General features: G+C 45.2%; 19 non-coding genes across 19 annotated transcripts; all 19 read left to right on the plus strand.

Moving 5' to 3' along the window:
• Window positions 1-630: 630 nt before the first annotated feature.
• Window positions 631-821, plus strand: LOC141246610 (U2 spliceosomal RNA). Its single transcript, XR_012310181.1, has one exon. It is a non-coding gene; the product is annotated as a U2 spliceosomal RNA (small nuclear RNA).
• A 1,115-nt stretch (window positions 822-1,936) lies between these two features.
• Window positions 1,937-2,127, plus strand: LOC141246552 (U2 spliceosomal RNA). Its single transcript, XR_012310127.1, has one exon. It is a non-coding gene; the product is annotated as a U2 spliceosomal RNA (small nuclear RNA).
• Window positions 2,128-3,245: 1,118 nt separating this feature from the next.
• LOC141246543 (U2 spliceosomal RNA) lies at window positions 3,246-3,436 on the plus strand. The gene has a single exon (XR_012310118.1). It is a non-coding gene; the product is annotated as a U2 spliceosomal RNA (small nuclear RNA).
• Window positions 3,437-4,551: 1,115 nt separating this feature from the next.
• On the plus strand, window positions 4,552-4,742 carry LOC141246554 (U2 spliceosomal RNA). Its single transcript, XR_012310129.1, has one exon. It is a non-coding gene; the product is annotated as a U2 spliceosomal RNA (small nuclear RNA).
• A 1,115-nt stretch (window positions 4,743-5,857) lies between these two features.
• Window positions 5,858-6,048, plus strand: LOC141246565 (U2 spliceosomal RNA). Its single transcript, XR_012310138.1, has one exon. It is a non-coding gene; the product is annotated as a U2 spliceosomal RNA (small nuclear RNA).
• Window positions 6,049-7,163: 1,115 nt separating this feature from the next.
• LOC141246570 (U2 spliceosomal RNA) lies at window positions 7,164-7,354 on the plus strand. Its single transcript, XR_012310141.1, has one exon. It is a non-coding gene; the product is annotated as a U2 spliceosomal RNA (small nuclear RNA).
• Window positions 7,355-8,469: 1,115 nt separating this feature from the next.
• Window positions 8,470-8,660, plus strand: LOC141246571 (U2 spliceosomal RNA). The gene has a single exon (XR_012310142.1). It is a non-coding gene; the product is annotated as a U2 spliceosomal RNA (small nuclear RNA).
• Window positions 8,661-9,775: 1,115 nt separating this feature from the next.
• On the plus strand, window positions 9,776-9,966 carry LOC141246572 (U2 spliceosomal RNA). Its single transcript, XR_012310143.1, has one exon. It is a non-coding gene; the product is annotated as a U2 spliceosomal RNA (small nuclear RNA).
• A 1,115-nt stretch (window positions 9,967-11,081) lies between these two features.
• Window positions 11,082-11,272, plus strand: LOC141246573 (U2 spliceosomal RNA). The gene has a single exon (XR_012310144.1). It is a non-coding gene; the product is annotated as a U2 spliceosomal RNA (small nuclear RNA).
• A 1,112-nt stretch (window positions 11,273-12,384) lies between these two features.
• Window positions 12,385-12,575, plus strand: LOC141246588 (U2 spliceosomal RNA). The gene has a single exon (XR_012310159.1). It is a non-coding gene; the product is annotated as a U2 spliceosomal RNA (small nuclear RNA).
• A 1,115-nt stretch (window positions 12,576-13,690) lies between these two features.
• LOC141246574 (U2 spliceosomal RNA) lies at window positions 13,691-13,881 on the plus strand. The gene has a single exon (XR_012310145.1). It is a non-coding gene; the product is annotated as a U2 spliceosomal RNA (small nuclear RNA).
• Window positions 13,882-14,996: 1,115 nt separating this feature from the next.
• Window positions 14,997-15,187, plus strand: LOC141246575 (U2 spliceosomal RNA). Its single transcript, XR_012310146.1, has one exon. It is a non-coding gene; the product is annotated as a U2 spliceosomal RNA (small nuclear RNA).
• Window positions 15,188-16,302: 1,115 nt separating this feature from the next.
• LOC141246546 (U2 spliceosomal RNA) lies at window positions 16,303-16,493 on the plus strand. The gene has a single exon (XR_012310121.1). It is a non-coding gene; the product is annotated as a U2 spliceosomal RNA (small nuclear RNA).
• Window positions 16,494-17,608: 1,115 nt separating this feature from the next.
• Window positions 17,609-17,799, plus strand: LOC141246557 (U2 spliceosomal RNA). The gene has a single exon (XR_012310132.1). It is a non-coding gene; the product is annotated as a U2 spliceosomal RNA (small nuclear RNA).
• Window positions 17,800-18,914: 1,115 nt separating this feature from the next.
• Window positions 18,915-19,105, plus strand: LOC141246576 (U2 spliceosomal RNA). Its single transcript, XR_012310147.1, has one exon. It is a non-coding gene; the product is annotated as a U2 spliceosomal RNA (small nuclear RNA).
• Window positions 19,106-20,220: 1,115 nt separating this feature from the next.
• On the plus strand, window positions 20,221-20,411 carry LOC141246578 (U2 spliceosomal RNA). The gene has a single exon (XR_012310149.1). It is a non-coding gene; the product is annotated as a U2 spliceosomal RNA (small nuclear RNA).
• A 1,115-nt stretch (window positions 20,412-21,526) lies between these two features.
• LOC141246536 (U2 spliceosomal RNA) lies at window positions 21,527-21,717 on the plus strand. Its single transcript, XR_012310112.1, has one exon. It is a non-coding gene; the product is annotated as a U2 spliceosomal RNA (small nuclear RNA).
• Window positions 21,718-22,832: 1,115 nt separating this feature from the next.
• Window positions 22,833-23,023, plus strand: LOC141246553 (U2 spliceosomal RNA). The gene has a single exon (XR_012310128.1). It is a non-coding gene; the product is annotated as a U2 spliceosomal RNA (small nuclear RNA).
• A 1,115-nt stretch (window positions 23,024-24,138) lies between these two features.
• LOC141246579 (U2 spliceosomal RNA) lies at window positions 24,139-24,329 on the plus strand. Its single transcript, XR_012310150.1, has one exon. It is a non-coding gene; the product is annotated as a U2 spliceosomal RNA (small nuclear RNA).
• Window positions 24,330-26,301: the final 1,972 nt, after the last annotated feature.

Genomic DNA, 26,301 nt, shown 5'->3' on the forward strand with positions numbered 1-26,301 from the left:
GAAACGTTGTCTCCTTCTGCTGGAACACTGACTTCTTTCATTTAATGCCTGCAGACTATAAAAGAGAACCCAACCCAAAAAGTTTGGTTGATTAGTCTGTGGCATTCTGTTAAACTGTTGCTTATGGCGGTCTCTGTGAGCTTCTCAGCGACATTCAGCCAGCCAGGTATCCTGCCTGCAGTAGATGGAATGTGGCAATGGAACGCTGGCTGCGCGTGTCATAATAGGCTCTGAGCCTTTATATACCTGTGCACAGCAGCAGCCACCTTCAGTCTGCTGCTGGACAGCCAGCAGCAGCAGCAGCAGGAGAGGTATGTAATCAGGAGCCCTCCTGCTAAGGGTAGACAGCTGCTCGTTCCACCCCACCCCCCGCCTTAATTGGTTCTCCTCCCTTCCAACGGTGTTGAGGCGGGTGGGAACAGCAGGGGGTGAAGGTGCTGTGTTTAAAGAGGTGGAGTTATGCAGATCTAAAACGCGTGGATTGCAGCAGCAGCAAGCCGAAAAGTGCAGGCATGTAAGGGATCTAGAGGTTGACAACATGTCTTCTTAACGGGAGTCCAGGAGCTCATCTCCACAAATGGACTTTTTAGGATCCTTGGGTGGCTCCGTAGTTTGAAACCAATTCTGGTTATCGCTTCTCGGCCTTTTGGCTAAGATCAAGTGTAGTATCTGTTCTTATCAGTTTAATATCTGATACGTCCCCTATCTGGGGACCATATATTAAATGGATTTTTAGAACAGGGAGATGGAAAAAGAGCTTGCTCTGTCCACTCCACGCATTGACCTGGTATTGCAGTATCTCCAGGACCGGTGCACCCCTTCTTTAATGCAGTTTCTAAAATCAGAAAGAATTGAATTCAATGTTTTTTGTTCATTTTGCTTGTTTGTCGGATTTTGGGATGGACTCTTTGGCTTTGCTTTTCTTCTCCTCATTGGATTTTTCATGTTCAAAGTTGCAGAAGCCAGATTACAATCTCATTTTGGTTCAACTTCAGCAACTGTGCATTGCATTGCCATGTAATGTGATGCAATGCTATCTTTCTAGCTCTCCCTTTTTACTTCCTTTTGGATAAACAGACATATTAGGCAAGCATTTTGGAGCTTTCACCTAAATAACTACAGGTGGTGAGATAAGCTGCACAATATAATTGACCTTTCAGTATATTGTTGCACACACACCATCTATTTAGCAAATGCCCTTGTTATCAACAGCAGCCTTTTAAACTCACCTGAGCTAACAGGTATGTGCGCTGGTTACTCTGCTGCGCTTAAAATTTCTTTTTTGGTTTGCTACAATGCCTTTTCTGAAACGTTGTCTCCTTCTGCTGGAACACTGACTTCTTTCATTTAATGCCTGCAGACTATAAAAGAGAACCCAACCCAAAAAGTTTGGTTGATTAGTCTGTGGCATTCTATTAAACTGTTGCTTATGGCGGTCTCTGTGAGCTTCTCAGCGACATTCAGCCAGCCAGGTATCCTGCCTGCAGTAGATGGAATGTGGCAATGGAACGCTGGCTGCGCGTGTCATAATAGGCTCTGAGCCTTTATATACCTGTGCACAGCAGCAGCCACCTTCAGTCTGCTGCTGGACAGCCAGCAGCAGCAGCAGCAGGAGAGGTATGTAATCAGGAGCCCTCCTGCTAAGGGTAGACAGCTGCTCGTTCCACCCCACCCCCCGCCTTAATTGGTTCTCCTCCCTTCCAACGGTGTTGAGGCGGGTGGGAACAGCAGGGGGTGAAGGTGCTGTGTTTAAAGAGGTGGAGTTATGCAGATCTAAAACGCGTGGATTGCAGCAGCAGCAAGCCGAAAAGTGCAGGCATGTAAGGGATCTAGAGGTTGACAACATGTCTTCTTAACGGGAGTCCAGGAGCTCATCTCCACAAATGGACTTTTTAGGATCCTTGGGTGGCTCCGTAGTTTGAAACCAATTCTGGTTATCGCTTCTCGGCCTTTTGGCTAAGATCAAGGGTAGTATCTGTTCTTATCAGTTTAATATCTGATACGTCCCCTATCTGGGGACCATATATTAAATGGATTTTTAGAACAGGGAGATGGAAAAAGAGCTTGCTCTGTCCACTCCACGCATTGACCTGGTATTGCAATATCTCCAGGACCGGTGCACCCCTTCTTTAATGCAGTTTCTAAAATCAGAAAGAATTGAATTCAATGTTTTTTGTTCATTTTGCTTGTTTGTCGGATTTTGGGATGGACTCTTTGGCTCTGCTTTTCTTCTCCTCATTGGATTTTTCATGTTCAAAGTTGCAGAAGCCAGATTACAAGCTCATTTTGGTTCAACTTCAGCAACTGTGCATTGCATTGCCATGTAATGTGATGCAATGCTATCTTTCTAGCTCTCCCTTTTTACTTCCTTTTGGATAAACAGACATATTAGGCAAGCATTTTGGAGCTTTCACCTAAATAACTACAGGTGGTGAGATAAGCTGCACAATATAATTGACCTTTCAGTATATTGTTGCACACACACCATCTATTTAGCAAATGCCCTTGTTATCAACAGCAGCCTTTTAAACTCACCTGAGCTAACAGGTATGTGCGCTGGTTACTCTGCTGCGCTTAAAATTTCTTTTTTGGTTTGCTACAATGCCTTTTCTGAAACGTTGTCTCCTTCTGCTGGAACACTGACTTCTTTCATTTAATGCCTGCAGACTATAAAAGAGAACCCAACCCAAAAAGTTTGGTTGATTAGTCTGTGGCATTCTGTTAAACTGTTGCTTATGGCGGTCTCTGTGAGCTTCTCAGCGACATTCAGCCAGCCAGGTATCCTGCCTGCAGTAGATGGAATGTGGCAATGGAACGCTGGCTGCGCGTGTCATAATAGGCTCTGAGCCTTTATATACCTGTGCACAGCAGCAGCCACCTTCAGTCTGCTGCTGGACAGCCAGCAGCAGCAGCAGCAGCAGGAGAGGTATGTAATCAGGAGCCCTCCTGCTAAGGGTAGACAGCTGCTCGTTCCACCCCACCCCCCGCCTTAATTGGTTCTCCTCCCTTCCAACGGTGTTGAGGCGGGTGGGAACAGCAGGGGGTGAAGGTGCTGTGTTTAAAGAGGTGGAGTTATGCAGATCTAAAACGCGTGGATTGCAGCAGCAGCAAGCCGAAAAGTGCAGGCATGTAAGGGATCTAGAGGTTGACAACATGTCTTCTTAACGGGAGTCCAGGAGCTCATCTCCACAAATGGACTTTTTAGGATCCTTGGGTGGCTCCGTAGTTTGAAACCAATTCTGGTTATCGCTTCTCGGCCTTTTGGCTAAGATCAAGTGTAGTATCTGTTCTTATCAGTTTAATATCTGATACGTCCCCTATCTGGGGACCATATATTAAATGGATTTTTAGAACAGGGAGATGGAAAAAGAGCTTGCTCTGTCCACTCCACGCATTGACCTGGTATTGCAGTATCTCCAGGACCGGTGCACCCCTTCTTTAATGCAGTTTCTAAAATCAGAAAGAATTGAATTCAATGTTTTTTGTTCATTTTGCTTGTTTGTCGGATTTTGGGATGGACTCTTTGGCTCTGCTTTTCTTCTCCTCATTGGATTTTTCATGTTCAAAGTTGCAGAAGCCAGATTACAAGCTCATTTTGGTTCAACTTCAGCAACTGTGCATTGCATTGCCATGTAATGTGATGCAATGCTATCTTTCTAGCTCTCCCTTTTTACTTCCTTTTGGATAAACAGACATATTAGGCAAGCATTTTGGAGCTTTCACCTAAATAACTACAGGTGGTGAGATAAGCTGCACAATATAATTGACCTTTCAGTATATTGTTGCACACACACCATCTATTTAGCAAATGCCCTTGTTATCAACAGCAGCCTTTTAAACTCACCTGAGCTAACAGGTATGTGCGCTGGTTACTCTGCTGCGCTTAAAATTTCTTTTTTGGTTTGCTACAATGCCTTTTCTGAAACGTTGTCTCCTTCTGCTGGAACACTGACTTCTTTCATTTAATGCCTGCAGACTATAAAAGAGAACCCAACCCAAAAAGTTTGGTTGATTAGTCTGTGGCATTCTGTTAAACTGTTGCTTATGGCGGTCTCTGTGAGCTTCTCAGCGACATTCAGCCAGCCAGGTATCCTGCCTGCAGTAGATGGAATGTGGCAATGGAACGCTGGCTGCGCGTGTCATAATAGGCTCTGAGCCTTTATATACCTGTGCACAGCAGCAGCCACCTTCAGTCTGCTGCTGGACAGCCAGCAGCAGCAGCAGCAGGAGAGGTATGTAATCAGGAGCCCTCCTGCTAAGGGTAGACAGCTGCTCGTTCCACCCCACCCCCCGCCTTAATTGGTTCTCCTCCCTTCCAACGGTGTTGAGGCGGGTGGGAACAGCAGGGGGTGAAGGTGCTGTGTTTAAAGAGGTGGAGTTATGCAGATCTAAAACGCGTGGATTGCAGCAGCAGCAAGCCGAAAAGTGCAGGCATGTAAGGGATCTAGAGGTTGACAACATGTCTTCTTAACGGGAGTCCAGGAGCTCATCTCCACAAATGGACTTTTCAGGATCCTTGGGTGGCTCCGTAGTTTGAAACCAATTCTGGTTATCGCTTCTCGGCCTTTTGGCTAAGATCAAGTGTAGTATCTGTTCTTATCAGTTTAATATCTGATACGTCCCCTATCTGGGGACCATATATTAAATGGATTTTTAGAACAGGGAGATGGAAAAAGAGCTTGCTCTGTCCACTCCACGCATTGACCTGGTATTGCAGTATCTCCAGGACCGGTGCACCCCTTCTTTAATGCAGTTTCTAAAATCAGAAAGAATTGAATTCAATGTTTTTTGTTCATTTTGCTTGTTTGTCGGATTTTGGGATGGACTCTTTGGCTTTGCTTTTCTTCTCCTCATTGGATTTTTCATGTTCAAAGTTGCAGAAGCCAGATTACAAGCTCATTTTGGTTCAACTTCAGCAACTGTGCATTGCATTGCCATGTAATGTGATGCAATGCTATCTTTCTAGCTCTCCCTTTTTACTTCCTTTTGGATAAACAGACATATTAGGCAAGCATTTTGGAGCTTTCACCTAAATAACTACAGGTGGTGAGATAAGCTGCACAATATAATTGACCTTTCAGTATATTGTTGCACACACACCATCTATTTAGCAAATGCCCTTGTTATCAACAGCAGCCTTTTAAACTCACCTGAGCTAACAGGTATGTGCGCTGGTTACTCTGCTGCGCTTAAAATTTCTTTTTTGGTTTGCTACAATGCCTTTTCTGAAACGTTGTCTCCTTCTGCTGGAACACTGACTTCTTTCATTTAATGCCTGCAGACTATAAAAGAGAACCCAACCCAAAAAGTTTGGTTGATTAGTCTGTGGCATTCTGTTAAACTGTTGCTTATGGCGGTCTCTGTGAGCTTCTCAGCGACATTCAGCCAGCCAGGTATCCTGCCTGCAGTAGATGGAATGTGGCAATGGAACGCTGGCTGCGCGTGTCATAATAGGCTCTGAGCCTTTATATACCTGTGCACAGCAGCAGCCACCTTCAGTCTGCTGCTGGACAGCCAGCAGCAGCAGCAGCAGGAGAGGTATGTAATCAGGAGCCCTCCTGCTAAGGGTAGACAGCTGCTCGTTCCACCCCACCCCCCGCCTTAATTGGTTCTCCTCCCTTCCAACGGTGTTGAGGCGGGTGGGAACAGCAGGGGGTGAAGGTGCTGTGTTTAAAGAGGTGGAGTTATGCAGATCTAAAACGCGTGGATTGCAGCAGCAGCAAGCCGAAAAGTGCAGGCATGTAAGGGATCTAGAGGTTGACAACATGTCTTCTTAACGGGAGTCCAGGAGCTCATCTCCACAAATGGACTTTTTAGGATCCTTGGGTGGCTCCGTAGTTTGAAACCAATTCTGGTTATCGCTTCTCGGCCTTTTGGCTAAGATCAAGTGTAGTATCTGTTCTTATCAGTTTAATATCTGATACGTCCCCTATCTGGGGACCATATATTAAATGGATTTTTAGAACAGGGAGATGGAAAAAGAGCTTGCTCTGTCCACTCCACGCATTGACCTGGTATTGCAGTATCTCCAGGACCGGTGCACCCCTTCTTTAATGCAGTTTCTAAAATCAGAAAGAATTGAATTCAATGTTTTTTGTTCATTTTGCTTGTTTGTCGGATTTTGGGATGGACTCTTTGGCTCTGCTTTTCTTCTCCTCATTGGATTTTTCATGTTCAAAGTTGCAGAAGCCAGATTACAAGCTCATTTTGGTTCAACTTCAGCAACTGTGCATTGCATTGCCATGTAATGTGATGCAATGCTATCTTTCTAGCTCTCCCTTTTTACTTCCTTTTGGATAAACAGACATATTAGGCAAGCATTTTGGAGCTTTCACCTAAATAACTACAGGTGGTGAGATAAGCTGCACAATATAATTGACCTTTCAGTATATTGTTGCACACACACCATCTATTTAGCAAATGCCCTTGTTATCAACAGCAGCCTTTTAAACTCACCTGAGCTAACAGGTATGTGCGCTGGTTACTCTGCTGCGCTTAAAATTTCTTTTTTGGTTTGCTACAATGCCTTTTCTGAAACGTTGTCTCCTTCTGCTGGAACACTGACTTCTTTCATTTAATGCCTGCAGACTATAAAAGAGAACCCAACCCAAAAAGTTTGGTTGATTAGTCTGTGGCATTCTGTTAAACTGTTGCTTATGGCGGTCTCTGTGAGCTTCTCAGCGACATTCAGCCAGCCAGGTATCCTGCCTGCAGTAGATGGAATGTGGCAATGGAACGCTGGCTGCGCGTGTCATAATAGGCTCTGAGCCTTTATATACCTGTGCACAGCAGCAGCCACCTTCAGTCTGCTGCTGGACAGCCAGCAGCAGCAGCAGCAGGAGAGGTATGTAATCAGGAGCCCTCCTGCTAAGGGTAGACAGCTGCTCGTTCCACCCCACCCCCCGCCTTAATTGGTTCTCCTCCCTTCCAACGGTGTTGAGGCGGGTGGGAACAGCAGGGGGTGAAGGTGCTGTGTTTAAAGAGGTGGAGTTATGCAGATCTAAAACGCGTGGATTGCAGCAGCAGCAAGCCGAAAAGTGCAGGCATGTAAGGGATCTAGAGGTTGACAACATGTCTTCTTAACGGGAGTCCAGGAGCTCATCTCCACAAATGGACTTTTCAGGATCCTTGGGTGGCTCCGTAGTTTGAAACTAATTCTGGTTATCGCTTCTCGGCCTTTTGGCTAAGATCAAGTGTAGTATCTGTTCTTATCAGTTTAATATCTGATACGTCCCCTATCTGGGGACCATATATTAAATGGATTTTTAGAACAGGGAGATGGAAAAAGAGCTTGCTCTGTCCACTCCACGCATTGACCTGGTATTGCAGTATCTCCAGGACCGGTGCACCCCTTCTTTAATGCAGTTTCTAAAATCAGAAAGAATTTAATTCAATGTTTTTTGTTCATTTTGCTTGTTTGTCGGATTTTGGGATGGACTCTTTGGCTTTGCTTTTCTTCTCCTCATTGGATTTTTCATGTTCAAAGTTGCAGAAGCCAGATTACAAGCTCATTTTGGTTCAACTTCAGCAACTGTGCATTGCATTGCCATGTAATGTGATGCAATGCTATCTTTCTAGCTCTCCCTTTTTACTTCCTTTTGGATAAACAGACATATTAGGCAAGCATTTTGGAGCTTTCACCTAAATAACTACAGGTGGTGAGATAAGCTGCACAATATAATTGACCTTTCAGTATATTGTTGCACACACACCATCTATTTAGCAAATGCCCTTGTTATCAACAGCAGCCTTTTAAACTCACCTGAGCTAACAGGTATGTGCGCTGGTTACTCTGCTGCGCTTAAAATTTCTTTTTTGGTTTGCTACAATGCCTTTTCTGAAACGTTGTCTCCTTCTGCTGGAACACTGACTTCTTTCATTTAATGCCTGCAGACTATAAAAGAGAACCCAACCCAAAAAGTTTGGTTGATTAGTCTGTGGCATTCTGTTAAACTGTTGCTTATGGCGGTCTCTGTGAGCTTCTCAGCGACATTCAGCCAGCCAGGTATCCTGCCTGCAGTAGATGGAATGTGGCAATGGAACGCTGGCTGCGCGTGTCATAATAGGCTCTGAGCCTTTATATACCTGTGCACAGCAGCAGCCACCTTCAGTCTGCTGCTGGACAGCCAGCAGCAGCAGCAGCAGGAGAGGTATGTAATCAGGAGCCCTCCTGCTAAGGGTAGACAGCTGCTCGTTCCACCCCACCCCCCGCCTTAATTGGTTCTCCTCCCTTCCAACGGTGTTGAGGCGGGTGGGAACAGCAGGGGGTGAAGGTGCTGTGTTTAAAGAGGTGGAGTTATGCAGATCTAAAACGCGTGGATTGCAGCAGCAGCAAGCCGAAAAGTGCAGGCATGTAAGGGATCTAGAGGTTGACAACATGTCTTCTTAACGGGAGTCCAGGAGCTCATCTCCACAAATGGACTTTTTAGGATCCTTGGGTGGCTCCGTAGTTTGAAACCAATTCTGGTTATCGCTTCTCGGCCTTTTGGCTAAGATCAAGTGTAGTATCTGTTCTTATCAGTTTAATATCTGATACGTCCCCTATCTGGGGACCATATATTAAATGGATTTTTAGAACAGGGAGATGGAAAAAGAGCTTGCTCTGTCCACTCCACGCATTGACCTGGTATTGCAGTATCTCCAGGACCGGTGCACCCCTTCTTTAATGCAGTTTCTAAAATCAGAAAGAATTGAATTCAATGTTTTTTGTTCATTTTGCTTGTTTGTCGGATTTTGGGATGGACTCTTTGGCTCTGCTTTTCTTCTCCTCATTGGATTTTTCATGTTCAAAGTTGCAGAAGCCAGATTACAAGCTCATTTTGGTTCAACTTCAGCAACTGTGCATTGCATTGCCATGTAATGTGATGCAATGCTATCTTTCTAGCTCTCCCTTTTTACTTCCTTTTGGATAAACAGACATATTAGGCAAGCATTTTGGAGCTTTCACCTAAATAACTACAGGTGGTGAGATAAGCTGCACAATATAATTGACCTTTCAGTATATTGTTGCACACACACCATCTATTTAGCAAATGCCCTTGTTATCAACAGCAGCCTTTTAAACTCACCTGAGCTAACAGGTATGTGCGCTGGTTACTCTCCTGCGCTTAAAATTTCTTTTTTGGTTTGCTACAATGCCTTTTCTGAAACGTTGTCTCCTTCTGCTGGAACACTGACTTCTTTCATTTAATGCCTGCAGACTATAAAAGAGAACCCAACCCAAAAAGTTTGGTTGATTAGTCTGTGGCATTCTGTTAAACTGTTGCTTATGGCGGTCTCTGTGAGCTTCTCAGCGACATTCAGCCAGCCAGGTATCCTGCCTGCAGTAGATGGAATGTGGCAATGGAACGCTGGCTGCGCGTGTCATAATAGGCTCTGAGCCTTTATATACCTGTGCACAGCAGCAGCCACCTTCAGTCTGTTGCTGGACAGCCAGCAGCAGCAGCAGCAGGAGAGGTATGTAATCAGGAGCCCTCCTGCTAAGGGTAGACAGCTGCTCGTTCCACACCACCCCCCGCCTTAATTGGTTCTCCTCCCTTCCAACGGTGTTGAGGCGGGTGGGAACAGCAGGGGGTGAAGGTGCTGTGTTTAAAGAGGTGGAGTTATGCAGATCTAAAACGCGTGGATTGCAGCAGCAGCAAGCCGAAAAGTGCAGGCATGTAAGGGATCTAGAGGTTGACAACATGTCTTCTTAACGGGAGTCCAGGAGCTCATCTCCACAAATGGACTTTTTAGGATCCTTGGGTGGCTCCGTAGTTTGAAACCAATTCTGGTTATCGCTTCTCGGCCTTTTGGCTAAGATCAAGTGTAGTATCTGTTCTTATCAGTTTAATATCTGATACGTCCCCTATCTGGGGACCATATATTAAATGGATTTTTAGAACAGGGAGATGGAAAAAGAGCTTGCTCTGTCCACTCCACGCATTGACCTGGTATTGCAGTATCTCCAGGACCGGTGCACCCCTTCTTTAATGCAGTTTCTAAAATCAGAAAGAATTGAATTCAATGTTTTTTGTTCATTTTGCTTGTTTGTCGGATTTTGGGATGGACTCTTTGGCTCTGCTTTTCTTCTCCTCATTGGATTTTTCATGTTCAAAGTTGCAGAAGCCAGATTACAAGCTCATTTTGGTTCAACTTCAGCAACTGTGCATTGCATTGCCATGTAATGTGATGCAATGCTATCTTTCTAGCTCTCCCTTTTTACTTCCTTTTGGATAAACAGACATATTAGGCAAGCATTTTGGAGCTTTCACCTAAATAACTACAGGTGGTGAGATAAGCTGCACAATATAATTGACCTTTCAGTATATTGTTGCACACACACCATCTATTTAGCAAATGCCCTTGTTATCAACAGCAGCCTTTTAAACTCACCTGAGCTAACAGGTATGTGCGCTGGTTACTCTGCTGCGCTTAAAATTTCTTTTTTGGTTTGCTACAATGCCTTTTCTGAAACGTTGTCTCCTTCTGCTGGAACACTGACTTCTTTCATTTAATGCCTGCAGACTATAAAAGAGAACCCAACCCAAAAAGTTTGGTTGATTAGTCTGTGGCATTCTGTTAAACTGTTGCTTATGGCGGTCTCTGTGAGCTTCTCAGCGACATTCAGCCAGCCAGGTATCCTGCCTGCAGTAGATGGAATGTGGCAATGGAACGCTGGCTGCGCGTGTCATAATAGGCTCTGAGCCTTTATATACCTGTGCACAGCAGCAGCCACCTTCAGTCTGCTGCTGGACAGCCTGCAGCAGCAGCAGCAGGAGAGGTATGTAATCAGGAGCCCTCCTGCTAAGGGTAGACAGCTGTTCGTTCCACCCCACCCCCCGCCTTAATTGGTTCTCCTCCCTTCCAACGGTGTTGAGGCGGGTGGGAACAGCAGGGGGTGAAGGTGCTGTGTTTAAAGAGGTGGAGTTATGCAGATCTAAAACGCGTGGATTGCAGCAGCAGCAAGCCGAAAAGTGCAGGCATGTAAGGGATCTAGAGGTTGACAACATGTCTTCTTAACGGGAGTCCAGGAGCTCATCTCCACAAATGGACTTTTTAGGATCCTTGGGTGGCTCCGTAGTTTGAAACCAATTCTGGTTATCGCTTCTCGGCCTTTTGGCTAAGATCAAGTGTAGTATCTGTTCTTATCAGTTTAATATCTGATACGTCCCCTATCTGGGGACCATATATTAAATGGATTTTTAGAACAGGGAGATGGAAAAAGAGCTTGCTCTGTCCACTCCACGCATTGACCTGGTATTGCAGTATCTCCAGGACCGGTGCACCCCTTCTTTAATGCAGTTTCTAAAATCAGAAAGAATTGAATTCAATGTTTTTTGTTCATTTTGCTTGTTTGTCGGATTTTGGGATGGACTCTTTGGCTCTGCTTTTCTTCTCCTCATTGGATTTTTCATGTTCAAAGTTGCAGAAGCCAGATTACAAGCTCATTTTGGTTCAACTTCAGCAACTGTGCATTGCATTGCCATGTAATGTGATGCAATGCTATCTTTCTAGCTCTCCCTTTTTACTTCCTTTTGGATAAACAGACATATTAGGCAAGCATTTTGGAGCTTTCACCTAAATAACTACAGGTGGTGAGATAAGCTGCACAATATAATTGACCTTTCAGTATATTGTTGCACACACACCATCTATTTAGCAAATGCCCTTGTTATCAACAGCAGCCTTTTAAACTCACCTGAGCTAACAGGTATGTGCGCTGGTTACTCTGCTGCGCTTAAAATTTCTTTTTTGGTTTGCTACAATGCCTTTTCTGAAACGTTGTCTCCTTCTGCTGGAACACTGACTTCTTTCATTTAATGCCTGCAGACTATAAAAGAGAACCCAACCCAAAAAGTTTGGTTGATTAGTCTGTGGCATTCTGTTAAACTGTTGCTTATGGCGGTCTCTGTGAGCTTCTCAGCGACATTCAGCCAGCCAGGTATCCTGCCTGCAGTAGATGGAATGTGGCAATGGAACGCTGGCTGCGCGTGTCATAATAGGCTCTGAGCCTTTATATACCTGTGCACAGCAGCAGCCACCTTCAGTCTGCTGCTGGACAGCCAGCAGCAGCAGCAGGAGAGGTATGTAATCAGGAGCCCTCCTGCTAAGGGTAGACAGCTGCTCGTTCCACCCCACCCCCCGCCTTAATTGGTTCTCCTCCCTTCCAACGGTGTTGAGGCGGGTGGGAACAGCAGGGGGTGAAGGTGCTGTGTTTAAAGAGGTGGAGTTATGCAGATCTAAAACGCGTGGATTGCAGCAGCAGCAAGCCGAAAAGTGCAGGCATGTAAGGGATCTAGAGGTTGACAACATGTCTTCTTAACGGGAGTCCAGGAGCTCATCTCCACAAATGGACTTTTTAGGATCCTTGGGTGGCTCCGTAGTTTGAAACCAATTCTGGTTATCGCTTCTCGGCCTTTTGGCTAAGATCAAGTGTAGTATCTGTTCTTATCAGTTTAATATCTGATACGTCCCCTATCTGGGGACCATATATTAAATGGATTTTTAGAACAGGGAGATGGAAAAAGAGCTTGCTCTGTCCACTCCACGCATTGACCTGGTATTGCAGTATCTCCAGGACCAGTGCACCCCTTCTTTAATGCAGTTTCTAAAATCAGAAAGAATTGAATTCAATGTTTTTTGTTCATTTTGCTTGTTTGTCGGATTTTGGGATGGACTCTTTGGCTCTGCTTTTCTTCTCCTCATTGGATTTTTCATGTTCAAAGTTGCAGAAGCCAGATTACAAGCTCATTTTGGTTCAACTTCAGCAACTGTGCATTGCATTGCCATGTAATGTGATGCAATGCTATCTTTCTAGCTCTCCCTTTTTACTTCCTTTTGGATAAACAGACATATTAGGCAAGCATTTTGGAGCTTTCACCTAAATAACTACAGGTGGTGAGATAAGCTGCACAATATAATTGACCTTTCAGTATATTGTTGCACACACACCATCTATTTAGCAAATGCCCTTGTTATCAACAGCAGCCTTTTAAACTCACCTGAGCTAACAGGTATGTGCGCTGGTTACTCTGCTGCGCTTAAAATTTCTTTTTTGGTTTGCTACAATGCCTTTTCTGAAACGTTGTCTCCTTCTGCTGGAACACTGACTTCTTTCATTTAATGCCTGCAGACTATAAAAGAGAACCCAACCCAAAAAGTTTGGTTGATTAGTCTGTGGCATTCTGTTAAACTGTTGCTTATGGCGGTCTCTGTGAGCTTCTCAGCGACATTCAGCCAGCCAGGTATCCTGCCTGCAGTAGATGGAATGTGGCAATGGAACGCTGGCTGCGCATGTCATAATAGGCTCTGAGCCTTTATATACCTGTGCACAGCAGCAGCCACCTTCAGTCTGCTGCTGGACAGCCAGCAGCAGCAGCAGCAGGAGAGGTATGTAATCAGGAGCCCTCCTGCTAAGGGTAGACAGCTGCTCGTTCCACCCCACCCCCCGCCTTAATTGGTTCTCCTCCCTTCCAACGGTGTTGAGGCAGGTGGGAACAGCAGGGGGTGAAGGTGCTGTGTTTAAAGAGGTGGAGTTATGCAGATCTAAAACGCGTGGATTGCAGCAGCAGCAAGCCGAAAAGTGCAGGCATGTAAGGGATCTAGAGGTTGACAACATGTCTTCTTAACGGGAGTCCAGGAGCTCATCTCCACAAATGGACTTTTTAGGATCCTTGGGTGGCTCCGTAGTTTGAAACCAATTCTGGTTATCGCTTCTCGGCCTTTTGGCTAAGATCAAGTGTAGTATCTGTTCTTATCAGTTTAATATCTGATACGTCCCCTATCTGGGGACCATATATTAAATGGATTTTTAGAACAGGGAGATGGAAAAAGAGCTTGCTCTGTCCACTCCACGCATTGACCTGGTATTGCAGTATCTCCAGGACCGGTGCACCCCTTCTTTAATGCAGTTTCTAAAATCAGAAAGAATTGAATTCAATGTTTTTTGTTCATTTTGCTTGTTTGTCGGATTTTGGGATGGACTCTTTGGCTCTGCTTTTCTTCTCCTCATTGGATTTTTCATGTTCAAAGTTGCAGAAGCCAGATTACAAGCTCATTTTGGTTCAACTTCAGCAACTGTGCATTGCATTGCCATGTAATGTGATGCAATGCTATCTTTCTAGCTCTCCCTTTTTACTTCCTTTTGGATAAACAGACATATTAGGCAAGCATTTTGGAGCTTTCACCTAAATAACTACAGGTGGTGAGATAAGCTGCACAATATAATTGACCTTTCAGTATATTGTTGCACACACACCATCTATTTAGCAAATGCCCTTGTTATCAACAGCAGCCTTTTAAACTCACCTGAGCTAACAGGTATGTGCGCTGGTTACTCTGCTGCGCTTAAAATTTCTTTTTTGGTTTGCTACAATGCCTTTTCTGAAACGTTGTCTCCTTCTGCTGGAACACTGACTTCTTTCATTTAATGCCTGCAGACTATAAAAGAGAACCCAACCCAAAAAGTTTGGTTGATTAGTCTGTGGCATTCTGTTAAACTGTTGCTTATGGCGGTCTCTGTGAGCTTCTCAGCGACATTCAGCCAGCCAGGTATCCTGCCTGCAGTAGATGGAATGTGGCAATGGAACGCTGGCTGCGCGTGTCATAATAGGCTCTGAGCCTTTATATACCTGTGCACAGCAGCAGCCACCTTCAGTCTGCTGCTGGACAGCCAGCAGCAGCAGCAGCAGGAGAGGTATGTAATCAGGAGCCCTCCTGCTAAGGGTAGACAGCTGCTCGTTCCACCCCACCCCCCGCCTTAATTGGTTCTCCTCCCTTCCAACGGTGTTGAGGCGGGTGGGAACAGCAGGGGGTGAAGGTGCTGTGTTTAAAGAGGTGGAGTTATGCAGATCTAAAACGCGTGGATTGCAGCAGCAGCAAGCCGAAAAGTGCAGGCATGTAAGGGATCTAGAGGTTGACAACATGTCTTCTTAACGGGAGTCCAGGAGCTCATCTCCACAAATGGACTTTTTAGGATCCTTGGGTGGCTCCGTAGTTTGAAACCAATTCTGGTTATCGCTTCTCGGCCTTTTGGCTAAGATCAAGTGTAGTATCTGTTCTTATCAGTTTAATATCTGATACGTCCCCTATCTGGGGACCATATATTAAATGGATTTTTAGAACAGGGAGATGGAAAAAGAGCTTGCTCTGTCCACTCCACGCATTGACCTGGTATTGCAGTATCTCCAGGACCGGTGCACCCCTTCTTTAATGCAGTTTCTAAAATCAGAAAGAATTGAATTCAATGTTTTTTGTTCATTTTGCTTGTTTGTCGGATTTTGGGATGGACTCTTTGGCTCTGCTTTTCTTCTCCTCATTGGATTTTTCATGTTCAAAGTTGCAGAAGCCAGATTACAAGCTCATTTTGGTTCAACTTCAGCAACTGTGCATTGCATTGCCATGTAATGTGATGCAATGCTATCTTTCTAGCTCTCCCTTTTTACTTCCTTTTGGATAAACAGAAATATTAGGCAAGCATTTTGGAGCTTTCACCTAAATAACTACAGGTGGTGAGATAAGCTGCACAATATAATTGACCTTTCAGTATATTGTTGCACACACACCATCTATTTAGCAAATGCCCTTGTTATCAACAGCAGCCTTTTAAACTCACCTGAGCTAACAGGTATGTGCGCTGGTTACTCTGCTGCGCTTAAAATTTCTTTTTTGGTTTGCTACAATGCCTTTTCTGAAACGTTGTCTCCTTCTGCTGGAACACTGACTTCTTTCATTTAATGCCTGCAGACTATAAAAGAGAACCCAACCCAAAAAGTTTGGTTGATTAGTCTGTGGCATCCTGTTAAACTGTTGCTTATGGCGGTCTCTGTGAGCTTCTCAGCGACATTCAGCCAGCCAGGTATCCTGCCTGCAGTAGATGGAATGTGGCAATGGAACGCTGGCTGCGCGTGTCATAATAGGCTCTGAGCCTTTATATACCTGTGCACAGCAGCAGCCACCTTCAGTCTGCTGCTGGACAGCCAGCAGCAGCAGCAGCAGGAGAGGTATGTAATCAGGAGCCCTCCTGCTAAGGGTAGACAGCTGCTCGTTCCACCCCACCCCCCGCCTTAATTGGTTCTCCTCCCTTCCAACGGTGTTGAGGCGGGTGGGAACAGCAGGGGGTGAAGGTGCTGTGTTTAAAGAGGTGGAGTTATGCAGATCTAAAACGCGTGGATTGCAGCAGCAGCAAGCCGAAAAGTGCAGGCATGTAAGGGATCTAGAGGTTGACAACATGTCTTCTTAACGGGAGTCCAGGAGCTCATCTCCACAAATGGACTTTTTAGGATCCTTGGGTGGCTCCGTAGTTTGAAACCAATTCTGGTTATCGCTTCTCGGCCTTTTGGCTAAGATCAAGTGTAGTATCTGTTCTTATCAGTTTAATATCTGATACGTCCCCTATCTGGGGACCATATATTAAATGGATTTTTAGAACAGGGAGATGGAAAAAGAGCTTGCTCTGTCCACTCCACGCATTGACCTGGTATTGCAATATCTCCAGGACCGGTGCACCCCTTCTTTAATGCAGTTTCTAAAATCAGAAAGAATTGAATTCAATGTTTTTTGTTCATTTTGCTTGTTTGTCGGATTTTGGGATGGACTCTTTGGCTCTGCTTTTCTTCTCCTCATTGGATTTTTCATGTTCAAAGTTGCAGAAGCCAGATTACAAGCTCATTTTGGTTCAACTTCAGCAACTGTGCATTGCATTGCCATGTAATGTGATGCAATGCTATCTTTCTAGCTCTCCCTTTTTACTTCCTTTTGGATAAACAGACATATTAGGCAAGCATTTTGGAGCTTTCACCTAAATAACTACAGGTGGTGAGATAAGCTGCACAATATAATTGACCTTTCAGTATATTGTTGCACACACACCATCTATTTAGCAAATGCCCTTGTTATCAACAGCAGCCTTTTAAACTCACCTGAGCTAACAGGTATGTGCGCTGGTTACTCTGCTGCGCTTAAAATTTCTTTTTTGGTTTGCTACAATGCCTTTTCTGAAACGTTGTCTCCTTCTGCTGGAACACTGACTTCTTTCATTTAATGCCTGCAGACTATAAAAGAGAACCCAACCCAAAAAGTTTGGTTGATTAGTCTGTGGCATTCTGTTAAACTGTTGCTTATGGCGGTCTCTGTGAGCTTCTCAGCGACATTCAGCCAGCCAGGTATCCTGCCTGCAGTAGATGGAATGTGGCAATGGAACGCTGGCTGCGCGTGTCATAATAGGCTCTGAGCCTTTATATACCTGTGCACAGCAGCAGCCACCTTCAGTCTGCTGCTGGACAGCCAGCAGCAGCAGCAGCAGGAGAGGTATGTAATCAGGAGCCCTCCTGCTAAGGGTAGACAGCTGCTCGTTCCACCCCACCCCCCGCCTTAATTGGTTCTCCTCCCTTCCAACGGTGTTGAGGCGGGTGGGAACAGCAGGGGGTGAAGGTGCTGTGTTTAAAGAGGTGGAGTTATGCAGATCTAAAACGCGTGGATTGCAGCAGCAGCAAGCCGAAAAGTGCAGGCATGTAAGGGATCTAGAGGTTGACAACATGTCTTCTTAACGGGAGTCCAGGAGCTCATCTCCACAAATGGACTTTTTAGGATCCTTGGGTGGCTCCGTAGTTTGAAACCAATTCTGGTTATCGCTTCTCGGCCTTTTGACTAAGATCAAGTGTAGTATCTGTTCTTATCAGTTTAATATCTGATACGTCCCCTATCTGGGGACCATATATTAAATGGATTTTTAGAACAGGGAGATGGAAAAAGAGCTTGCTCTGTCCACTCCACGCATTGACCTGGTATTGCAGTATCTCCAGGACCGGTGCACCCCTTCTTTAATGCAGTTTCTAAAATCAGAAAGAATTGAATTCAATGTTTTTTGTTCATTTTGCTTGTTTGTCGGATTTTGGGATGGACTCTTTGGCTCTGCTTTTCTTCTCCTCATTGGATTTTTCATGTTCAAAGTTGCAGAAGCCAGATTACAAGCTCATTTTGGTTCAACTTCAGCAACTGTGCATTGCATTGCCATGTAATGTGATGCAATGCTATCTTTCTAGCTCTCCCTTTTTACTTCCTTTTGGATAAACAGACATATTAGGCAAGCATTTTGGAGCTTTCACCTAAATAACTACAGGTGGTGAGATAAGCTGCACAATATAATTGACCTTTCAGTATATTGTTGCACACACACCATCTATTTAGCAAATGCCCTTGTTATCAACAGCAGCCTTTTAAACTCACCTGAGCTAACAGGTATGTGCGCTGGTTACTCTGCTGCGCTTAAAATTTCTTTTTTGGTTTGCTACAATGCCTTTTCTGAAACGTTGTCTCCTTCTGCTGGAACACTGACTTCTTTCATTTAATGCCTGCAGACTATAAAAGAGAACCCAACCCAAAAAGTTTGGTTGATTAGTCTGTGGCATTCTGTTAAACTGTTGCTTATGGCGGTCTCTGTGAGCTTCTCAGCGACATTCAGCCAGCCAGGTATCCTGCCTGCAGTAGATGGAATGTGGCAATGGAACGCTGGCTGCGCGTGTCATAATAGGCTCTGAGCCTTTATATACCTGTGCACAGCAGCAGCCACCTTCAGTCTGCTGCTGGACAGCCAGCAGCAGCAGCAGCAGGAGAGGTATGTAATCAGGAGCCCTCCTGCTAAGGGTAGACAGCTGCTCGTTCCACCCCACCCCCCGCCTTAATTGGTTCTCCTCCCTTCCAACGGTGTTGAGGCGGGTGGGAACAGCAGGGGGTGAAGGTGCTGTGTTTAAAGAGGTGGAGTTATGCAGATCTAAAACGCGTGGATTGCAGCAGCAGCAAGCCGAAAAGTGCAGGCATGTAAGGGATCTAGAGGTTGACAACATGTCTTCTTAACGGGAGTCCAGGAGCTCATCTCCACAAATGGACTTTTTAGGATCCTTGGGTGGCTCCGTAGTTTGAAACCAATTCTGGTTATCGCTTCTCGGCCTTTTGGCTAAGATCAAGTGTAGTATCTGTTCTTATCAGTTTAATATCTGATACGTCCCCTATCTGGGGACCATATATTAAATGGATTTTTAGAACAGGGAGATGGAAAAAGAGCTTGCTCTGTCCACTCCACGCATTGACCTGGTATTGCAGTATCTCCAGGACCGGTGCACCCCTTCTTTAATGCAGTTTCTAAAATCAGAAAGAATTGAATTCAATGTTTTTTGTTCATTTTGCTTGTTTGTCGGATTTTGGGATGGACTCTTTGGCTCTGCTTTTCTTCTCCTCATTGGATTTTTCATGTTCAAAGTTGCAGAAGCCAGATTACAAGCTCATTTTGGTTCAACTTCAGCAACTGTGCATTGCATTGCCATGTAATGTGATGCAATGCTATCTTTCTAGCTCTCCCTTTTTACTTCCTTTTGGATAAACAGACATATTAGGCAAGCATTTTGGAGCTTTCACCTAAATAACTACAGGTGGTGAGATAAGCTGCACAATATAATTGACCTTTCAGTATATTGTTGCACACACACCATCTATTTAGCAAATGCCCTTGTTATCAACAGCAGCCTTTTAAACTCACCTGAGCTAACAGGTATGTGCGCTGGTTACTCTGCTGCGCTTAAAATTTCTTTTTTGGTTTGCTACAATGCCTTTTCTGAAACGTTGTCTCCTTCTGCTGGAACACTGACTTCTTTCATTTAATGCCTGCAGACTATAAAAGAGAACCCAACCCAAAAAGTTTGGTTGATTAGTCTGTGGCATTCTGTTAAACTGTTGCTTATGGCGGTCTCTGTGAGCTTCTCAGCGACATTCAGCCAGCCAGGTATCCTGCCTGCAGTAGATGGAATGTGGCAATGGAACGCTGGCTGCGCGTGTCATAATAGGCTCTGAGCCTTTATATACCTGTGCACAGCAGCAGCCACCTTCAGTCTGCTGCTGGACAGCCAGCAGCAGCAGCAGCAGGAGAGGTATGTAATCAGGAGCCCTCCTGCTAAGGGTAGACAGCTGCTCGTTCCACCCCACCCCCCGCCTTAATTGGTTCTCCTCCCTTCCAACGGTGTTGAGGCGGGTGGGAACAGCAGGGGGTGAAGGTGCTGTGTTTAAAGAGGTGGAGTTATGCAGATCTAAAACGCGTGGATTGCAGCAGCAGCAAGCCGAAAAGTGCAGGCATGTAAGGGATCTAGAGGTTGACAACATGTCTTCTTAACGGGAGTCCAGGAGCTCATCTCCACAAATGGACTTTTTAGGATCCTTGGGTGGCTCCGTAGTTTGAAACCAATTCTGGTTATCGCTTCTCGGCCTTTTGGCTAAGATCAAGTGTAGTATCTGTTCTTATCAGTTTAATATCTGATACGTCCCCTATCTGGGGACCATATATTAAATGGATTTTTAGAACAGGGAGATGGAAAAAGAGCTTGCTCTGTCCACTCCACGCATTGACCTGGTATTGCAGTATCTCCAGGACCGGTGCACCCCTTCTTTAATGCAGTTTCTAAAATCAGAAAGAATTGAATTCAATGTTTTTTGTTCATTTTGCTTGTTTGTCGGATTTTGGGATGGACTCTTTGGCTCTGCTTTTCTTCTCCTCATTGGATTTTTCATGTTCAAAGTTGCAGAAGCCAGATTACAAGCTCATTTTGGTTCAACTTCAGCAACTGTGCATTGCATTGCCATGTAATGTGATGCAATGCTATCTTTCTAGCTCTCCCTTTTTACTTCCTTTTGGATAAACAGACATATTAGGCAAGCATTTTGGAGCTTTCACCTAAATAACTACAGGTGGTGAGATAAGCTGCACAATATAATTGACCTTTCAGTATATTGTTGCACACACACCATCTATTTAGCAAATGCCCTTGTTATCAACAGCAGCCTTTTAAACTCACCTGAGCTAACAGGTATGTGCGCTGGTTACTCTGCTGCGCTTAAAATTTCTTTTTTGGTTTGCTACAATGCCTTTTCTGAAACGTTGTCTCCTTCTGCTGGAACACTGACTTCTTTCATTTAATGCCTGCAGACTATAAAAGAGAACCCAACCCAAAAAGTTTGGTTGATTAGTCTGTGGCATTCTGTTAAACTGTTGCTTATGGCGGTCTCTGTGAGCTTCTCAGCGACATTCAGCCAGCCAGGTATCCTGCCTGCAGTAGATGGAATGTGGCAATGGAACGCTGGCTGCGCGTGTCATAATAGGCTCTGAGCCTTTATATACCTGTGCACAGCAGCAGCCACCTTCAGTCTGCTGCTGGACAGCCAGCAGCAGCAGCAGCAGGAGAGGTATGTAATCAGGAGCCCTCCTGCTAAGGGTAGACAGCTGCTCGTTCCACCCCACCCCCCGCCTTAATTGGTTCTCCTCCCTTCCAACGGTGTTGAGGCGGGTGGGAACAGCAGGGGGTGAAGGTGCTGTGTTTAAAGAGGTGGAGTTATGCAGATCTAAAACGCGTGGATTGCAGCAGCAGCAAGCCGAAAAGTGCAGGCATGTAAGGGATCTAGAGGTTGACAACATGTCTTCTTAACGGGAGTCCAGGAGCTCATCTCCACAAATGGACTTTTTAGGATCCTTGGGTGGCTCCGTAGTTTGAAACCAATTCTGGTTATCGCTTCTCGGCCTTTTGGCTAAGATCAAGTGTAGTATCTGTTCTTATCAGTTTAATATCTGATACGTCCCCTATCTGGGGACAATATATTAAATGGATTTTTAGAACAGGGAGATGGAAAAAGAGCTTGCTCTGTCCACTCCACGCATTGACCTGGTATTGCAGTATCTCCAGGACCGGTGCACCCCTTCTTTAATGCAGTTTCTAAAATCAGAAAGAATTGAATTCAATGTTTTTTGTTCATTTTGCTTGTTTGTCGGATTTTGGGATGGACTCTTTGGCTCTGCTTTTCTTCTCCTCATTGGATTTTTCATGTTCAAAGTTGCAGAAGCCAGATTACAAGCTCATTTTGGTTCAACTTCAGCAACTGTGCATTGCATTGCCATGTAATGTGATGCAATGCTATCTTTCTAGCTCTCCCTTTTTACTTCCTTTTGGATAAACAGACATATTAGGCAAGCATTTTGGAGCTTTCACCTAAATAACTACAGGTGGTGAGATAAGCTGCACAATATAATTGACCTTTCAGTATATTGTTGCACACACACCATCTATTTAGCAAATGCCCTTGTTATCAACAGCAGCCTTTTAAACTCACCTGAGCTAACAGGTATGTGCGCTGGTTACTCTGCTGCGCTTAAAATTTCTTTTTTGGTTTGCTACAATGCCTTTTCTGAAACGTTGTCTCCTTCTGCTGGAACACTGACTTCTTTCATTTAATGCCTGCAGACTATAAAAGAGAACCCAACCCAAAAAGTTTGGTTGATTAGTCTGTGGCATTCTGTTAAACTGTTGCTTATGGCGGTCTCTGTGAGCTTCTCAGCGACATTCAGCCAGCCAGGTATCCTGCCTGCAGTAGATGGAATGTGGCAATGGAACGCTGGCTGCGCGTGTCATAATAGGCTCTGAGCCTTTATATACTTGTGCACAGCAGCAGCCACCTTCAGTCTGCTGCTGGACAGCCAGCAGCAGCAGCAGCAGGAGAGGTATGTAATCAGGAGCCCTCCTGCTAAGGGTAGACAGCTGCTCGTTCCACCCCACCCCCCGCCTTAATTGGTTCTCCTCCCTTCCAACGGTGTTGAGGCGGGTGGGAACAGCAGGGGGTGAAGGTGCTGTGTTTAAAGAGGTGGAGTTATGCAGATCTAAAACGCGTGGATTGCAGCAGCAGCAAGCCGAAAAGTGCAGGCATGTAAGGGATCTAGAGGTTGACAACATGTCTTCTTAACGGGAGTCCAGGAGCTCATCTCCACAAATGGACTTTTCAGGATCCTTGGGTGGCTCCGTAGTTTGAAACCAATTCTGGTTATCGCTTCTCGGCCTTTTGGCTAAGATCAAGTGTAGTATCTGTTCTTATCAGTTTAATATCTGATACGTCCCCTATCTGGGGACCATATATTAAATGGATTTTTAGAACAGGGAGATGGAAAAAGAGCTTGCTCTGTCCACTCCACGCATTGACCTGGTATTGCAGTTTCTCCAGGACCGGTACACCCCTTCTTTAATGCAGTTTCTAAAATCAGAAAGAATTGAATTCAATGTTTTTTGTTCATTTTGCTTGTTTGTCGGATTTTGGGATGGACTCTTTGGCTCTGCTTTTCTTCTCCTCATTGGATTTTTCATGTTCAAAGTTGCAGAAGCCAGATTACAAGCTCATTTTGGTTCAACTTCAGCAACTGTGCATTGCATTGCCATGTAATGTGATGCAATGCTATCTTTCTAGCTCTCCCTTTTTACTTCCTTTTGGATAAACAGACATATTAGGCAAGCATTTTGGAGCTTTCACCTAAATAACTACAGGTGGTGAGATAAGCTGCACAATATAATTGACCTTTCAGTATATTGTTGCACACACACCATCTATTTAGCAAATGCCCTTGTTATCAACAGCAGCCTTTTAAACTCACCTGAGCTAACAGGTATGTGCGCTGGTTACTCTGCTGCGCTTAAAATTTCTTTTTTGGTTTGCTACAATGCCTTTTCTGAAACGTTGTCTCCTTCTGCTGGAACACTGACTTCTTTCATTTAATGCCTGCAGACTATAAAAGAGAACCCAACCCAAAAAGTTTGGTTGATTAGTCTGTGGCATTCTGTTAAACTGTTGCTTATGGCGGTCTCTGTGAGCTTCTCAGCGACATTCAGCCAGCCAGGTATCCTGCCTGCAGTAGATGGAATGTGGCAATGGAACGCTGGCTGCGCGTGTCATAATAGGCTCTGAGCCTTTATATACCTGTGCACAGCAGCAGCCACCTTCAGTCTGCTGCTGGACAGCCAGCAGCAGCAGCAGCAGGAGAGGTATGTAATCAGGAGCCCTCCTGCTAAGGGTAGACAGCTGCTCGTTCCACCCCACCCCCCGCCTTAATTGGTTCTCCTCCCTTCCAACGGTGTTGAGGCGGGTGGGAACAGCAGGGGGTGAAGGTGCTGTGTTTAAAGAGGTGGAGTTATGCAGATCTAAAACGCGTGGATTGCAGCAGCAGCAAGCCGAAAAGTGCAGGCATGTAAGGGATCTAGAGGTTGACAACATGTCTTCTTAACGGGAGTCCAGGAGCTCATCTCCACAAATGGACTTTTTAGGATCCTTGGGTGGCTCCGTAGTTTGAAACCAATTCTGGTTATCGCTTCTCGGCCTTTTGGCTAAGATCAAGTGTAGTATCTGTTCTTATCAGTTTAATATCTGATACGTCCCCTATCTGGGGACCATATATTAAATGGATTTTTAGAACAGGGAGATGGAAAAAGAGCTTGCTCTGTCCACTCCACGCATTGACCTGGTATTGCAGTATCTCCAGGACCGGTGCACCCCTTCTTTAATGCAGTTTCTAAAATCAGAAAGAATTGAATTCAATGTTTTTTGTTCATTTTGCTTGTTTGTCGGATTTTGGGATGGACTCTTTGGCTCTGCTTTTCTTCTCCTCATTGGATTTTTCATGTTCAAAGTTGCAGAAGCCAGATTACAAGCTCATTTTGGTTCAACTTCAGCAACTGTGCATTGCATTGCCATGTAATGTGATGCAATGCTATCTTTCTAGCTCTCCCTTTTTACTTCCTTTTGGATAAACAGACATATTAGGCAAGCATTTTGGAGCTTTCACCTAAATAACTACAGGTGGTGAGATAAGCTGCACAATATAATTGACCTTTCAGTATATTGTTGCACACACACCATCTATTTAGCAAATGCCCTTGTTATCAACAGCAGCCTTTTAAACTCACCTGAGCTAACAGGTATGTGCGCTGGTTACTCTGCTGCGCTTAAAATTTCTTTTTTGGTTTGCTACAATGCCTTTTCTGAAACGTTGTCTCCTTCTGCTGGAACACTGACTTCTTTCATTTAATGCCTGCAGACTATAAAAGAGAACCCAACCCAAAAAGTTTGGTTGATTAGTCTGTGGCATTCTGTTAAACTGTTGCTTATGGCGGTCTCTGTGAGCTTCTCAGCGACATTCAGCCAGCCAGGTATCCTGCCTGCAGTAGATGGAATGTGGCAATGGAACGCTGGCTGCGCGTGTCATAATAGGCTCTGAGCCTTTATATACCTGTGCACAGCAGCAGCCACCTTCAGTCTGCTGCTGGACAGCCAGCAGCAGCAGCAGCAGGAGAGGTATGTAATCAGGAGCCCTCCTGCTAAGGGTAGACAGCTGCTCGTTCCACCCCACCCCCCGCCTTAATTGGTTCTCCTCCCTTCCAACGGTGTTGAGGCGGGTGGGAACAGCAGGGGGTGAAGGTGCTGTGTTTAAAGAGGTGGAGTTATGCAGATCTAAAACGCGTGGATTGCAGCAGCAGCAAGCCGAAAAGTGCAGGCATGTAAGGGATCTAGAGGTTGACAACATGTCTTCTTAACGGGAGTCCAGGAGCTCATCTCCACAAATGGACTTTTTAGGATCCTTGGGTGGCTCCGTAGTTTGAAACCAATTCTGGTTATCGCTTCTCGGCCTTTTGGCTAAGATACCACATCTTGCCAGACGGATTCTAAGCCAATCGTGCCCTTGGCCTTGAGGCATCGGCGGTGTAAAAGCCGTCTTAAGCCTCATGCTGCTTTAGGGGGCAGATACGCAAAGAAACCAAGAAGGCGATCGACCCTATCTACCTTTTGAAGATGGCATCAGCAGTAGCGGCCGCAGTGCGCTATGCCAGAGCTGGTGACCTTCGCATCAAGAACTCTTTCAAGATCGAAGTGGACGATGCATCCAAGGAGAAGTTGACCTTGAAGTTTTTCGTGAGGAGAGTGCTGCTGGAGATCCTAGGAGTAAAGAGGGAAGACATCCTGGCCCTTCAAGATCGCCCCGGTTCCTTCACTTTGACTCTGGAGTCGGAGTATGCGTGCCAGAACCTCTTCCGCCAGATTCACCTGCACCTTTCAGATGAGGATCTTAAAGGACTCACCTTTGTCATCCTTTACTCCGGTGGAGAGAAGCCGCTCGTGGTTCAGATGAGCAACCCTCATGTTCCCTTAGTTAATATTATTTGCTTTCTTCAAAACTATTTCCCAGAACTGCGGTATTCCCACAAGGTCATGAATGAGGAAAACCTCTGGACGGGAAAGCATAAATTTTTTGTTAAATTTTGTGAAGATCCAAATGGCATTGGTGGTCAGCGTCATCCTCCGTCAAGTTTCCTGATCGGTAGGGAGCGGGGGCGCCTCTTCTACCCGGACATGCCCCTCTTCTGCCGGAAATGCATGTGTTTCGGTCACACTTATGAGAACTGCAAGGAGGAGGTGGCAATCTGTAAGAAGTGCTACAAGCATGGACATGCCACAATGGACTGTACCAATGAG

This window comes from Phyllobates terribilis, unplaced genomic scaffold, assembly GCF_046119375.1.
Source record: "Phyllobates terribilis strain yellow unplaced genomic scaffold, ASM4611937v1 Scaffold_2578__1_contigs__length_122412, whole genome shotgun sequence".
Lineage (NCBI taxonomy): Eukaryota > Metazoa > Chordata > Amphibia > Anura > Dendrobatidae > Phyllobates > Phyllobates terribilis.